At 45.9% G+C, this 16716-nt stretch overlaps 1 long non-coding RNA gene across 1 annotated transcript; it reads left to right on the top strand.

Annotated features, from left to right (window-relative positions):
- Positions 1-499: 499 nt before the first annotated feature.
- On the top strand, positions 500-11382 carry LOC134808207 (uncharacterized). The gene is made up of 6 exons (XR_010150754.1): positions 500-623; positions 2067-2169; positions 7325-7594; positions 7691-7795; positions 10009-10081; positions 11296-11382. It is a non-coding gene; the product is annotated as an uncharacterized LOC134808207 (long non-coding RNA).
- The last annotated feature ends 5334 nt before the right edge of the window (positions 11383-16716 follow it).

Raw genomic sequence — 16716 nt, 5'->3', positions numbered from 1 at the left:
AGCACTTTGGGAGGTCGAGGCGGGTGGATCACCTGAGATCGGGAGTTCAAGACCAGGCTGACCAACATGGAGAAACCCCATCTCTACTAAAAATACAAAATTAGCCAGGCGTGGTGGTGCATGCCTGTAATCCCAGTTACTCAAGAGGCTGAGGCAGGAGAATTGCTTGAACACAGGAGGCGGAGGTTGCAGTGAGCCAAGATCATGCCATTGCACTCCAGACTAGGCAATAAGAGCGAAACTCTGCCCCCCACCAAAAAAATTTTATCTTTCTGCCCATGGACACCGCCAAAGAAGCGTCATGAAAGCCTCTCTTCTCCCTGCCATCATGTCTAAGTCAGAGTCTCCTAAAGAGCCTGAAGAGCTGAGGAAGCTCCTCTTTGGAGGGTTGAGCTTTGAAACAACCGATGAGAGCCTGAGGAGCCATTCTGAGCAATGAGGAACGCTCCCGGACTGTGCGGTAATGAGAGATCCAAACACCAAGCACGCCAGGGGCTTTGGGTTTGTCATCTATGCCACTGTGGAGGAGGTGGACGCAGCCACGAATGCAAGGCCACACAAGGTGGATGAAAGAGTTGTGGAACCAAAGAGAGCTATCTCAAGAGAAGATTCTCAAAGACCAGGTGCCCACTTAACTGTGGAAAAGATATTTGTTGGCCAGGCACAGTGGCTCATCCCTGTAATCCCAGCACTTTGTGAGGCTGAGGCGGGTGGATCACGAGGTCAGGAGATCGAGGCCATTCTGGCCAACACAGTGAAACCCTGTCTCTACTAAAAAAAATACAAAAAATTAGCCGGGCGTGGTGGCAGGCGCCTGTAGTCCCAGCTACTCGGAAGGCTGAGGCAGGAGAGTGGTGTGAACCCGGGAGGCAGAGCTTGCAGTGAGCCAAGATCACACCACTGCACTCCAGCCTGGATGACAGAGTAAGATGCGGCCTCAAAAAAAAGAAGGAAAACAAAAAGATATTTGTTGGGTGGCATTAAAGAAGACACTGGAGAACATCCCCTCAGAGATTATTGGTTATTTGGAACAATATGGGAAAATGGAAGTGATCGAAATCACGACTGACCGAGGCAGTGGCAAGAAAAGGGGCTTTGCCTTTATAACCTTTGATGACCATGACTCCGTGGATAAGATTGTCATTCAGAAATACCATACTGTGAATGTCCACAACTGTGAAGTTAGGAAGCCCTGTCAAAGCAAAAGATGGCGAGTGCTTCATCCAGCCAAAAAGGTCGAAGTGGTTCTGGAAACTTTGGTGGTGGTCATGATGGTGTCGTGGGAATGACAACTTTGGTCGTGGAGGAAACTTCAGTGGTTGTGGTGGCTTTGGTGGCAGCCATGGTGGTGGTGGATATGGTGGCAGTGGGGATGGCTATAATGGATTTGGTAATGATGGAAGCAATTTTGGAGGTGGTGGAAGCTACAATGATTTTGGCAATTACAACAATCAGTCTTCAAATTTTGGACCCATGAAGGGAGGAAACTTTGGAGGCAGAAGCTCTGGCCCCTATGGTGATGGAGGCCAATACTTTGCCAAACCATGAAACCAAGAAAAATTGTACTCTTCAGGTGGCTATGGCGGTTCCAGTAGCAGCAGTTAGCTATGGCTGTGGCAGAATATTTTAATTAGGAAACAAAGCTTAGCAGGAGAGGAGAGCGAGAGAAGTGACAGGGAAGCTACAGGTTACAACAGATTCGTGAACTCAGCCAAGCACAGCGGTGGCAGGGCCTAGCTGCTACAAAGAAGACATGTTTTAGACAAATACTCATGTGTATGGGCAAAAATCCTGAGGACTGTATTTGTGACTAATTGTATAACAGGTTATTTTAGTTTCTGTTCTGTGGAAAGTGTAAAGCATTCCAACAAAGGGTTTTAATGTAGATTTTTTTTTTTTTTTGCACGCATGCTATTGATTGCTAAATGTAATAGTCTGATTGTGACCCTGAATAAATGTCTTTTTTTTAATGTGCAAATAAAAAATTTCCTTAAATGCCTACAGAATACAGAAAACAGCTTTTCAGGTATTAACCTGATATAACTGGCCATTCGTTTTTATTGCAGAGAACTTCTCCACATCTGCTTCTACCATGAATTAACCATCACAAATCATATATTCCATTGGTCATAATGGCTGGTCACAAAAATCATAACAGTTTTACATGAGGTGAGATTTTTCAGTTTACAAATACTTTTATGCACATGATCTCATTTTATATTTGCCACAAACCTGAAAGATAGTAAATATTGACATCTCATTTTGCAGTTGAAAAACTCAGGGCTGAGAGATTTGCCTCATAAAACTCACATGCCACCTCTATGCTCTGAACCCAAATCTTCAGATTCCTGTTCATAGCAGCATCATTCACAACAGCCAAAAGGTGGAAGCAGCCCAAGTGTCCATCAGTGAATGAATTATTACACAAAATGTGGTGCATCCATACAGTGGAATATTATAGAGCCTTTAAAAAGAAGGAAATCGGCCAGGTGCAGTGGCTCATGCCTGTAATCCCAGGACTTTGGGAGGCTGAGATGGGTGGATCACGAGGTCAGACGTTCGAGACCAGCCTGGCCAACATGGTGAAACCCCATCTCTACTAAAAATACAAAAATTAGCCAGGTGTGGTGGCAGGTGCCTGTAATCCCAGATACTTGGGAGTTGGGAGGCTGAGGCAGGAGAATGGTTTGAAACCAAGACATGGAGGTTGCAGTGAGCCAATATCATGCCATTGCACACTCCAGCCTGGGCGACAGGGCAAGACTCTGTCTCAAAAAAAAAAGAAAAAAAAAAAAAAGGAAATCGCCGGGCATGGTGGCTCCCACCTGTAATCCCAGCACTTTGGGAGGCCAGGGTGGGTGGATCACCTGAGGTCAAGACCAGCCTGACCAACAAGGCATAACCCCATCTCTACTGAAAATACACAAACAAGCTGGGCATGGTGGAGCTTGCCTGTAATCCCAGCTACTCGGGAGGCTGAGGCAAAGAATCACTTGAACCCGGGAGACGGAGATTGCAGTGAACCGAGATCACGCCACTGCACTCCAGCCTGGGCGACAGAGCAAGATTCTGTCAAAAAAAAAAAAAAAAAAAAAAAGAAGGAAATCCCATTACATGCTACAACATGGATGAACCTCCAGGCCATTATGCTGAGTGAAATAGGCCAGTCACAAAAGTACCAATACTGTGTGATTCCACTCATATGCCATATGTAAAGCAGGCGAATTCATAGACACAGAAGTGTAAGTGTGATACGGCGCTGCGGGAGTGGGAACCGGGAGTTAGTGTTGAACAGGTGGCAGTTGCTGCACAGGCCCATGAAGAGTTCTAGAGGTGGACAGTGGTGATGGCCACACAGCGATGTGAATGCTCTCGATGCCACTGAACTGTGCACTTAAAAATGGGTAAGATGGTATTTAATGTTATGTCCTTTTTACCACAATTTGAAATAAAACAAAGAGCTCTCCAGGGGCTTCAGGTGTGTGGCCACATCGCCCGGTCCCGTGTCGCTGTTACCAGGAGACTTCGGTGCGGCGAGCTCGGGTGCCAGGAACCCCGTTCCGTGTCGCCCTTTCTGTTGACCGCTAACCGCGGGGGATTTCGCCCGTCCTGCCTGCCCCGTGAACGGCCAGGCCCTTCAGGAGCTGCGGACCGCCAGGTCCTACCGCAGCGGCACGGGGCGCACGAGCCTCCTGGGCGCTGGGCGCTCCAGAGCCTCGCAGAGGACTCCCGATCTCTTCACACCCTCTCCAACTGCACTTGCAGCCAGATCTCCCCCTCCCTCCCCTCCTTTTGGTCTTGTGAGAACCCAGTTTCCGGAGCCCTCCCCGTCTCTCCACCGTTTCTCCATCCCCCCGGGGTTCCTCTCCAGCCACTAGTACGTGTTGAGCCCACATCCTCCAGGCTAGCGCTCGTGGTGGGTGCCTGAGTGAAGAAAGCATTTCCCCTTTCTCAACAAAAGTAGTACAAAAGACGTCAAATCCAGGATGTTGTGGTTCAAATTTTAAATCTGCCACTTGGTTCTATATTCGGCAAAATCCTATTATTATCTGTGTTTTTTATTTTTATTTTTATTGAGACAAGAGTCTTGCTCTGTAGCCCAGGCTGGAGTGCAGTGGCGCTATCCCGGCTCACTGCAAGCTCCGCGTCCCGGGTTCATGCCATTCTCCTGCCTCAGCCTCCCGAGTAGTTGGGACTACAGGCGCCCGCTACCACGCCCGGCTAATTTTTTCTATTTTTACTAGAGACCGGGTTTCACCTGCGTTAGCCAGGATGGTCTCGATCTCCTGACCTTGTGATCCACACGCCTCAGCCTTCCAAAGTGCTGGGATTACAAGCGTGAGCCACCGCGCCCTGCCTGTGTTTATTTTACGAGGTTTTGAGGATCCTGTTAAAGGGCTCAGCATTCTCAGTTCAGTTCTACAAATGTTTAATGAACACCTAATATATGACTGGCACTATCCAAGGAGAGATATCTTCTCTCCCTTCCTCTGTTCCTTCATTAAATATATTTTGTGTACCTGCTGTGTGCCAGACACTGTACTGTGTATTGGGGATACCCGTGAAGAAGGTGGACATGCTTCCTTCTGCCCAGGACTCACAGGAGGGGAAAGCATTTAGAAAATTATAATACAATAGTCTCAAAGGTATGATGGAGAAGTGGAGGAAGCTGCTGCTGGAGCACCCAGGAGAGGACGCGATCCAGACTGGGGAGGTCATGGAAGGCGCCCAGTGGAAGTGATGCCTACCTGAAACCTACTATTAGGCAGCAGAGGCCAGAGAAGGGGCACACATGGTGTGGGGGATGTCGCCATATGTCTGGAGCTTCACAGTGCCTGAAGAAGATTTGAGGCTGGAGGCACAGGCAGGGCCCAGGTAGCGAAGGGCCGTATGAGTCTTATTAAGGAAACTGGGCAAGATTAACCAAAGTTGGTTATCTGTTGCTTGCAGCTAAAGAACTCAACCAGACTGAAATAGAATCACAGAATCATGTATTTCGAGTCTCGCAAGGAACTCCAGAGACAATCTGATTTGGAAACAAACCTCTGGGCAGTTAAGGATTATCAGCTCTCTCTTGTAAGTGGGGTGGATCACTCAGGTTAGGAAACAGAAGTAGCCCCACAGTGTCACAGTGAATATGTGCTAGAGTGAAAACACCCACACCTCCTGTCTCTCAGGGTGGAGGGGCGCATTCCCCACCACCTCTTTGTTTATCCCACGTGGTTTCTAGTATAACACCTTGCTTTGAGAGGGAACCATTTTAGTAGAGACAATAATACCCAATTTAAGCATATCAGTTAAAAACAATGAGAAGGAAAAAGCTACATTAGCTGGTAAGAGAGTGAAGGTGCCATATAGTACTTCTTCCAGTATTCAGATCAACTCTTTTAGATTTTTTTTACCAACCTCCTATGTTAAATATACTTCTTTTTTTTTTTTGAGACGGAGTCTCACTCTTTCGCCCAGGCTGGAGTGCGGTGGAGCAATCTCGACTCACTGCAACCTCCGCCTCCCGAGTTCAAGCAATTCTCTGCCTCAGCCTCCTGAGCAGCTGGGATTACAGGTACCTGCTGCCATGCCCGGCTAATTTTTGTATTTTTAGTGGAGACGGGGGTTTCACCATCTTGGCTGTGCTGGTCTCGAACTCCTGACCTCGTGTTAGACCCGCCTCGGCCTCCCAAAGTGCTGGGATTACAGGCGTGAGCCATCACGCACTGCCAGTTCTATTCTTTCTTAACTTCCCTTTTCCTTGAAATAATCCTCCCCTTACCCAACTGACTCTTTTCTCCTCTTTTTTTTTTTTTTTGTTGTTGTTGTTGTTGAGATGGAGTCTTCCTCTGTCGCCCAGGCTGGAGTGCAGTGGCATGATCTCGGCTCACTGCTACCCCTGCCTTTGAGGTTCAAGCAGCTCTCCTGCCTCAGCCTCCCAAGTAGCTGGGATTACACGTGCCCGCCATTATGCCCGGCTAATTTTTGTATTTTTAGTAGAGACGGAGTTTTGCCAGGTTGGCCAGGCTGGTCTCGAACTCCTGACCTCAGTTGATCCGCCTGCGTCGGCCTCCCACAACTGACTCTTTTCTTATGTTGAACAAAGTAAAGTTTCCCTGAGTGCCCTGAGCAGCTAGGGCGCCATCAAGGAATGAAGCGTCCTGAATGGATCCTTCTAGAAAAGGCTGGGGGTGGGAGCCACCTGGTGGCCAAAGCTGTGCAGACCACAGCTGTGTAATGAGGCAAGTTGGTTTAAAAAAGGAACAGGCTGCAGAGCCGAAGTATTTGTCAAAGTAATAAAAACGTTTAAATGAGTCATTTGGTTTATAGCAACTCCTAGGAAACGCTTTTCCAAACAATTTAGTCTGTTGAGCGCACACAGTACTGGTTTCCGCTAGAGTCTTGTTCATATAATTGAGAAATTCGCAACTTAGACTTGAGCAGCAGTTCTCAAAGTGTGGTCTGTGGACTTCAGGGGCACACGAAGTCCCCCTTTTCAATTGTATACCTGGGGGGTGCTGGACTTCCCCATCTACTTCAAACAAAACATATGGTAACAGGTCAAATGTGGAAGCAGAAATAAAAACTCCACCATCTGCGACCGGATGCGATGGCTCACGCCTGTAATCTCAGCCTTTTGGGAGGCCGAGGTGGGCAGATCACTCGAGGTCAGGAGTTCAAGAGCAGCCTGGCCAACAATGGTGAAACCCCGTCTCGACGAAAAATACAAAAAAATAGCTGGGCATGGTGGCGCATGCCTATAAATCCCAGCTACTCGGAAGCCTGAGGCGCGAGAATCGCATGAACCCGGGAGGCAGAGGTCACAGTGAGCTGAGATTGCACCACTGCACTCCAGTCTGGGCAACAGAGTGAGACAATGTCTCAAAAAAAAAAAAAAAAAGAGAATTCCACTATCTGATATTAAACCCGCTATTCAAGAGGTTTGCAAAATGTAAACCAATGCCACTGATGCCACTAACTTTTATTTTGGGAAATATAGTTATTTTGCATAAAACACATTATTTGTGTTAACATGTAATTGGTTTATAATGGCCACTTTTCCATTTATAAATATTCTTTAATTTTTTCCATTTTAATTTTTAATGTGATAAATATTGATAGATAGATATGGATATAGATATACCTCCTTTCTGTCCCCTCACTTCATATACATGAATTTGTCTGAAGTTCTCAATAATTTTTAAGAGTATAAAGGGATCCTAAGCTCAAAAAGTGCTAGAACCACTGGACTAGAGCAATGTGTCAGCTGAGCATTAAAAACAGTACAGAATTTGACATTCCCCTGGAGGGGTTACTGTGTGATGATTTGAATCAGATACACTTGCAGATGTGTTTCCATCAACCTCTGTATTGAAGGCCCAGTTATCTCTACTTACCTTGTTGCTCGTGTAAACACCTCTTAAGTACCACTTAAACACCACTCCAAATCTTTGGACACCCTTGGACGCTTGCTCCACCCTGCTGCCACTGCAGAAACCAGCTGTCTGTGGACACTGCCAGCTCCATGTGGCATCCCAAATGGCACCCACCTCACAGGACCCCTGGCCTCTATGCTTGAGAAACCCACAGTAAGTCAGAGAAAAAAGTAAGTGCAGAGAAATTGAAGCCTGTGGGGCAAATCTTCGACCAATGAGCTTAGGAGCAAGCAGATAACGTTTTTTTCCTCTCCTGCCTGACACAGTGTGCTGAGATCCAGGCCCCTCCGGAAACAGTCCCAGAAGCCCAAACAATCAGTTGTCAGATGCCCAATGGTGACCAGCTCCTCAGCCCAAAACTCTAGCACTCCGTAAGTTAAGGCTATGCATAGTTTACCATTTCACCATATTCTCAGCATCTACAAACTATAAACAGCCTTCAAAGAATAGTAGTAGCATTTTCATAACATTTATTTTGTGTCTAATCCGACTCTATGTCATAAGAATTAAAGAAGTAGCTTCTAAAATCTCAGTCTCCTGAAAATGAAGCTTTAGAATTGTTTCCTAAAATAACATTATTTTCTATTACCCATTACCATTATTAAAAATGGTAATACTCGACCAGGCGTGGTGGCTCACACCTGTAATCCCAGTACTTTGGGAGGCCGAGGCCAGTGGATCCTGAGGTAAGGAGTTCAAGGCCAGCTTGGCCAAGATGGTGAAGCCCCGTCTCTACTAAAAATACAAAAAATTAGCCGGGCATGGTGGTAGGTGCCTGTAATCCCAGCTACTCAGGAGGCTGAGGCAGAGAATTGCTTGAACCCAGGAGGCGGAAGTTGCGGTGAGCCAAGACTGCACCACTGCATTCCAGCCTGGGCGACAGAGCCAGACTCTGCCTCAAAAAAAAAAAAAAGTAATACTCTGATTCTAGAAAGGTTACACTGAAATAGACACTCTCATGTTGTTGATAAAAATTGTTATAACTTTTCTGAAACAAAATTTTGTTTTGTTTTGTTTTTTTGTTTGGTTTTGTTTTTTGAGATGGAGTCTCCCTCTGTTGCCTAGGCTAGAGTGCAGTGGTGAGATCTCTGCTCACTGCAACCTCTGCCTCCTGGGTTCAAGCAATTCTCCTGCCTCAGCCTCCCGAGTAGCTGGGATTACAGGTGCGCACCACCATGCCCAGCTAATTTTTTGTATTTTTAGTAGAGAGAGGGTTTCACCATGTTGGCCAGGCTGGTCTTGAACTCCTGACATCAAGTGATCCACCCACCTCGGCCTCCCAAAGTACTGGGATTACAGGTGCGAGCCACCGCACCTGGCTGGGACAAAATTTGGCAACAATTTCTACAGAAACAATTTAAAAATGGGACAAACAGTTATGCACAAAAGTATTTCCCTTAGCACATCTATAGTAGTTATCTTTAAACGCAATTACACATTCAATACTATGATGATGGTTACAAATATTTTATGACTCTATGCCATACTGTCACATTTTATGTAATCAATACAAATTCCATATTCAAAAAGTTTTTAATAAAAAGCAAAATTATCACTATATAATGTTAAGTAAAGGGTGAAGGATACAAACTGTATGATCTCAGTTTTTTGTAGCAAGAAAAAGAAAAAAATAAATATATCAAAAATTTTACATGTCTGAAAGGAAATACGGCAAAGTTTTAAAAAATGGTGACCTCTTGTAGGTGATACAATTGTGGGTGATTTTTTTCTTCCTGATTTTTTTTTTTTTTTTTTTGAGACTGAGTCTCACTCTGTCGCTAGGTCGGATTGCAGTGGCGCCCGCCACCACGCCCAGCTAATTTTTTGTATTTTTAGTAGAGACTGGGTTTCACCATGTTGGCCAGGCTGGTCTCGATCTCTTGACCTTGTGATCTGCCCACCTCAGCCTCCGAAAGTGCGGGGATTACAGGCGTGAGCCACGGCGCCCAGCCTTTTCTTCCTAATTTTAAACATCTTCTGTATATTTCCAAATTTTCTACAGTGAAAGTGTGATATTTTACATCAAGATTATTAGAAGGTAAAAATGGGTGAGGCTCTAGGATTTCGAAGGTCACTTTCAGCTCTAAAATTCCTTAATTCACACAGCTCTTATCACTATGGTTTGTTTGTTTTTTTGACTTTCCACTGATAGTAACAGAAGAGTATATTACACATTTCCTAATAGCAATGTTATGGCATGTCATTGCCTGAGATTCCTAAATCTTGTGCAAGATTTCAACATTATCTGTAGAAGTTAAGTGCTAGATTGTGATCTTTTATGAAGTTTTTGAGTGTTGTCAACAGACTGAATGTTAAGATGAAAATGCCGGGAGAGGACAATACTCGTAAATGTGCATTTCTACATTTAGATATAGCACATTAGTTAGTGCTTCATCATTCAAGAGACATTTAAATTTTACTACATTATAATAACATTCTTAAGAGTTTCCTTAAGACAAGGAGATAAACTCAGTTATTTTCAAGCAAGAATCTGCTCAAACAGTAAACAAACAGGTATAAACAAGTGCATTTGAGTGTGTGGCCACATGCCTGTCACTCCCAAATTCTTGTCCTTTGTTCCCAGCTGGGGAGAAGGTAAACAGAAATGGGGAATGAGGAGTCTCAGCTCCTGGCCTCCGGCCTGCTCATGCGAAGGGGTAGGAGATCATCCCGCCACTTGCCAGGGATATTTTGGGGATATATCTGACACTGGGTCACATGCACTAGTTGGCCTGCAACAAATCTCAGTCTCCCAGCCAGTCGGCAGCAGATCAGGCACTCCTGTCTTTGAGCCACTGTGGAAGGAACTAGCCTGGGCAGCAACTCAAAGGGGCTCTTGTTCACATCAAAGCTGGACAGTCAGCCCCTGGTGGGCTTCAGATTCAAAGACCCCTTCTGCCCCCCATCCTTGACTGTTGCCCCTCACAGTGGTCTCACTCTTTCCTTCTTAATCAAGTATGTGGGGCCCCTTTTGGGACAAGCATCCTGGATCAGGACCCAGGCTTTTGGTGACCCAATCCAACGATTCCTGACTCATCGCCTTCTGTCCCATAGGCTTGCATTCCTCCATGAGAAATCCCCTTTGCGTCTTCTTTCAGAATAAACTTTAGATAACTCCTTAAAACCAGAACCCAAATCTTAGCACTATCACCCACTCCCCACAAAGGGTTACTCTCTACCCCTGAGCAAGGATGGCTTGGTCGGGGGGCATGCCCCTTGCTTTATGGTGGATTGTTACTTTTCATGCAGGGAAAAAAATAAAACAAAACATTAGTGTTTTCATTTAAAAACAAGTTGAACAGTCGTCTCCTGTAAGAGAATCCTGGAGCCCCAGACACACCTAGAAACACAAGTCTGTGCAAAAATACAATGTGTAGATTTATGGAAATGCACATGATGTGAAAAGTCCCTTACGGATGTGTATAAAAATTCGACTTTTTTTTTTCTTTGAGTCTCGCTCTGTCACCCAGGGTGGAGTGAGTGCAGTGGGGCAATCTCGACTCACTGCAGCCTCCGCTTTGTGGGTTCACACGATTCTCTTGTCTCAGCCTCCTGAGTAGCTGGGACTACAGGCGCACGCCACCATGCTTGGCTAATTTTTATATTTTTAGTAGAGATGGGTTTTCACCATGTTGGCCAGGCTGGTCTCAAACCCCTGACCTCAGGTGATCCACCCACCTCGGCCTCCCAAAGTGTTGGGATTTACAGGCATGAGCCACCACGCCCGGCCCAAGACTTTTTATTCAACACCTCATTTTATTCTTATGCACTGAATGCCACATTGGTTTCTTTTTTTTTCTCTCTCTCTCACTCAAAGCACTGTTATTAAATTCATGATGCAGCTTACTTTCAACATTATCTTCAAATTTAGGAAATACCATTGTATCATAAGCAGTGGTAATTCCCGTCTGCCAGGTGTCTACCTGGTGAAGGGGTCTTGCTCTGTGCTGGGTGCTCAGAGCCATCCCTGCCCATCTTCGTGCTAATGCCTGGAGGCAGCCACATTAGCTCCACCTCCTGGCTTGGGAGCTGAGGCTCAGAGAGGACAACTAATCAGCCCAAGGTCACAAGCTAATATGTGGCACACGGAGATCTCAAACCCAGCATGAGGTAGGTACTATGACCCCTATTTGACAGATGAAAAACAGACCTACCGAGATGACAGGAACTCACTCAGGGCACACAAATGATAAGTGGCAGAGAAAAGATTGGAATCAAAATCCTAAAAAAATCCTACAAAATAGAGGTGGGGCACAGTGGCTCACACCTGTAATCCCAGCACTTTGGGAGGCCGAGGTGTGTGGATGATCACTTGAGCCCAGAAGTTTGAGACCAGCCCGGGCAACAAAGTGAGACCCCTGTCTTTACAAAAAAATTTAAAAATTAGCCAGATGTGGTGATGTGCCTCTGTAGTCCCAGCTACTTGGGAAGCCAAGGCAGGAGAATCTCTTGAGCCAAAGAGGTCAAGGCTACAGTGAGCTATGATCACACCACTGCACTCCAGCCTGGGCGACAGAGCGAGACTCCATCTCAAAAAAATAAAAAATGAAAAAAATAAATAATTAAAAATAAATTAAAAAAAAAAGTCTGGGTGCGGTGGCTCACGCTTGTAATCCCAGCACTTTGGGAGGTGGAGGCGGGCAGATCACGAGGTCAGGAGATCGAGATCACGAGGTCAGGAGATCGAGACCACGGTGAAACCCCATCTCTACTAAAAATACAAAAAATTAGCCGGGTGTGGTGGCGGGCGCCTGTAGTCCCAGCAATGCGGAGAGGCTGAGGCAGGAGAATGGCATGAACCTGGGAGGCGGAGCTTGCAGTGAGTCGAGATCACGCCACTGCACTCCAGCCTGGGCAACAGATCGAGACTCCGTCTCAAAAAAAAAAAAAATTTAGGACACTTTGAAAACACAGTGAACAGGCACCTATAGTAATCATTTTCATTTTCCCTGTCACTAAAACTCATAAAACAATGGCTTTGAATGGCTATATGATATTCCATTATGATGATATAGCCCAAATTAATTAACCATTTACTTGTTATTGGAAATTTAGGTTATTTCCTATTTTAAATAATTTAAAATGTAAATACACCTTGTAAATAACATCATATTGCATATCTTTATACATGATCTTTTTCTTTTCCTTGTATAAATTAAGCTTTATCATGAGTACATAATCTTTTTCTGCATCTTTAATTATATTCTTAAGAACATTTTTAAGGCTCTTGTTATATATTTCCAAATTGATTTCCAATGTATACTCCCAGGAGAGGGTTAATTTCATGGTTCCTCTTGTGAATGTTATCTTTATTTTATTCTTTAAATATTTCACTTCTGTATTTTGAATAAATGTACAACAGAATGTTATGTGGATTTTCTTTTTTCCCATGTTCCAGAATTGCAGCTGAGACCAAAAGCCCTGGACAAAAAATGTGAAGTGTCTGGGAACCTTAGAGACCCCTCTGGGCTTTCCGAGAAAGGCAAGATCCGCAATCAGCTCTCCAGCCTTCTCACCTCCCCAGCCAACAGAAACTCTTCTGTCTCCTGGTTGGACTTGGGCTCAGCCTCAGCTGTTGATTAGGACAACTGTGTCCCCCAAGCAGGGGAAGAAACCTTGGAAGAGATGAAGAACAGGGAGCGAGTAAGAGAGTGTCGGTTGAGTGACCGTGAAGACAGTGGGAATGGAAGTAGCTTGCCCATGTCGGGCAGATCCACTCCTCCCAGAACTCTCCCAAAAGCCCCTCCACATGCACCTATGGAAGTTCCAGTATTTGAGGGGTCGCCTCACATAGCCCATGTCAGTTAGCATTAGCCACAGAGGCAGGGACACTCACAAGAACCTTGCTGCCAGCTTTGCACAGGGAACTTACCATGAGGTGATGAAGTTTAAGCTCAGTGCCCTTCACCTGGATAATCTATGTTAATACTCAAGGGTGTCCAACATTTTTTTGAGACTAAGTCTTGCTCTGTCACCCAGGCTGGAGTGCAATGGTTGTGCGATCTCAGCTAACTGCAACCTCTGCCTCCCGGGCTCAAGCAATTCTCCTGCCTCAGCCTCCCAAGTAGCTGGGATTACAGGCACCCACCACCACGCCTGGGTAATTTTTTGTATTTTTAGTAGAGACGGGGTTTCACCATGTTAGCCAGGATGGTCTCGATCTCCTGACCTCGTGATCCACCTACCTCGGCCTCCCAAGTGCTGGGATTACAGGCATGAGCCACCGCGCCCGGCCTTTTTTCACTCTCTTGCCTAGGCTGGAGTGTGGTGGTGCAGTCATAGCTCACTGTAACCTCAAACTCCCAGGCTCAAGTGATCCTCTTGCCTCAGCCTCCCCAGTAGCTGGGGACTACAGGTGCATGCCATAAAGTCCAGCTAATTTTTTTTTAGTTTTTGTAGAGACAGGCTCTTGCTACATTGCCTGGGCTGGCCTCCAACTCCTGGCCTCAAGTGATCCGCTTGCCTTCACCTCCCAAAGTGCTGAGATTACAGGCGTGAGCCACCACTCCTGAGCCCAACATTTTATACATATTTATAAGCTTCAAGTCTGGATCTTGGATGTGCAGTTGGCAGGCAGTCACATAAGACCTCTGTCTCCCATGCTCTTATTATCATTATTCAGGGGATACATGTGCATGTTTGTTACATGGATATAACGTGGAATGGTGAGGTTTGAGTTTCTAGTGCACCCATCAGTAAAATAATGAAACTTCTATGCAATAGGTCATTTTTCAACATGAAATCCCTCCCATCCTCTCCCTGTTTGGAGTCCCCCAGTGCCTATTATTTCCCTTTCCATGGTTTTTTTTTTTTTCTTTCTCCAATACCAGAGATGTCAGGAAAGAGGGAAAAGAGAAGCTGACACCTCCATCCCCTACTGCAGATGATAAGGCGCTAGTGCAAATTGCATTGAAGGTTAAAGAATCTGCAACAAAATGTCTTCAGTGGACTGGCTACGCAATGGGAAAGGGTAGTTTGGGTTTTGTTTGTTTGTTTGTTTGTTTCCCCTCTGCACAGTCCACTGGAAAGGGGTAGTTTGATTGTAGAACATTTTGGGACAAAATGATTGGGGGGAACTATTTATGTCATGCTTTTTCACAATGGGCTGACTCCTCAGCTAGATTCAAAAGTTATAAAAAGTTATACAGCTGAGGTTCTCAAACTGTGTGCCAGGGTGGCTTGGGAACAGCAAATTCACAGGGGCACTGTGGGCTGTTTCAAATATTTGAGGGAAACAGCTATGCCAGTTACACACCACTCTAACTACAGTATTAGCACAATTTTGACATTAGAACACACTATATCCCTTGCATTGACATATTATCTTTGCAAAGCTGGGGATAAAAAGCATTGACTGTGAAAGTCAATGTGGAATGGGAAATGAGAGGGGTGGCAGCGGCCAATTTTTTTCCAGGGTTTGAGGAGTTGTGCAGTGCTCAACAGGCACACATATCCCATTAGCAACTGTGGCTATTTAAGAATGAAATAGACTGGGCACAGTGCCTCACGCTTATAATCCCAGCACTTTGGGAGGCTGAGGCAGGCAGATCACCTAAGGTCAGGAGTTCGAGACCAGCCTGACCAACACCGTGAAACCCCGTCTCTACTAAAGATAGAAAAAAAAATTAGCCAGTCTTGGTGGTGGGCGCCTGTAATCTCAGCTACTTGGGAGGCAGAGGCAGGAGAATCCCTTGAACCCAGGAGGTGGAGGTTGCAGTGAGCCACACCACTGCACTCCAGCCTGGGTGGCAGAGCGAGACTGTGTCTCAAAAAAAAAAAAAAGAAATAAAAATAGCATTTTTCGGCCGGGCACGGTGGCTCACGCCTGTAATCCCAACACTTTGGGAGGCCGAGGCAGGCAGATCACGAGGTCAGGAGATTGAGAGCATCCTGGCCAACATGGTGAAACCCCGTCTCTACTAAAAATACAAAAATTAGCTGGTTGTGGTGGCACACGCCTGTAGTCCCAGCTACTCAGGCGGCTGAGGCAGAAGAATTGCTTGAACCTGGGAGGTGAAGGTTGTAGTGAGCTGAGACCATGCCACTGCACTCCAGCCTGGGCAACAGAGCAACACTCCATCTCAAAAAAAAAAAAAAAAATAGCATTTTTCAATTTATATGAACTTTTAAAAATGGCTATTAGGGGCTGGGTGCAGTGGCTCACGCCTGTAATCCCAGCACTTTGGGAGGCCGAGGCGGGTGGATCATGAGATCAGGAGTTCAAGACCAGCCTGGCCAAGATGGTGAAACCCCGTCTCTACTAAAAATACAAAAAAAATTAGCCAGGCGCGGTGGCAGGCGCCTGTAATCCCAGCTACTCGGGAGGCTGAGGCAGGAGAATCGCTTGAACTCGGAAGGCAGAGGTTGCAGTGAGCCCAGATCGTGCCACTGCACTCCTGCCTGGGCGACAGAGTGAGACTCCGTCTCAAAAAAACAAAAACAAACAAAAAAAATGGCTATTAGGTATTTAGACACAAATACTTAGGTTGTAGATGTTGGAACTAGCTACATAATAAATGGAATGTAATCAGGAAGGTAGTTCTTTTGGTCTGGGTGCACCAAGAAAATATGACTGAGATACTACGAGCACGTGGATTGAGAAGGTCTGGGACCCTAGAGTGTGCAGTAGTAAGCAGGACTGTATCCTCCTGTCAGGGAAAAAGTATGCTTCCCAGTAAGCCCAGAGAGGTCTTGAAGGCTCCAGAAACACAGAATGTGGACTTCTGAATGTCTTTTTCTAGAGCTGTGTGTCTCACCCACAATTCTGGAGCACGAAAAGAAAGAACACCTGCATGAAACATGTACATTTATTCAAAGTACAGAAAGGAAATAATTAAAAAATAAAATAGGCCAGACATGGTGGTTCACACCTGTAATTCCCAGCACTTTGGGAGGCCAAGGTGGGCGGATCACCTGCAGTCAGGAGTTCCAGACTAGCCTGGCCAACATGGTGAAATCCCATCTCCACTAATACTACAAAAATTAGCCGGGCTGGGTGGTGGGCGCCTGTAATCCCAGCTACTCTGGAGGCTGAGGCAGGAGAATCGCTTGAACGCAAGAGGCAGAGGTTGTAGTGAGCCGAGATTGTGCCACTGCACTCCAGCCTAGGCAACAGAGCAAGACTCTGTTGGGAGGCCGAGGCGGGCAGATCACCTGAGGTCAGAAATTCGAGACCAGCTTGGCCAACATGGTGAAACCCTGTCTCTACTAAAAATACAAAAATTAGCTGGGCGTGGTGGCAGGCACCTGTAATCCCAGCTACTCTGGAGGCTGAGGCAGGATAATCACTTGA

Source organism: Pan troglodytes, chromosome 14 (assembly GCF_028858775.2).
Source record: "Pan troglodytes isolate AG18354 chromosome 14, NHGRI_mPanTro3-v2.0_pri, whole genome shotgun sequence".
Lineage (NCBI taxonomy): Eukaryota > Metazoa > Chordata > Mammalia > Primates > Hominidae > Pan > Pan troglodytes.
This window is presented reverse-complemented; position numbering and strand designations above follow the sequence as displayed.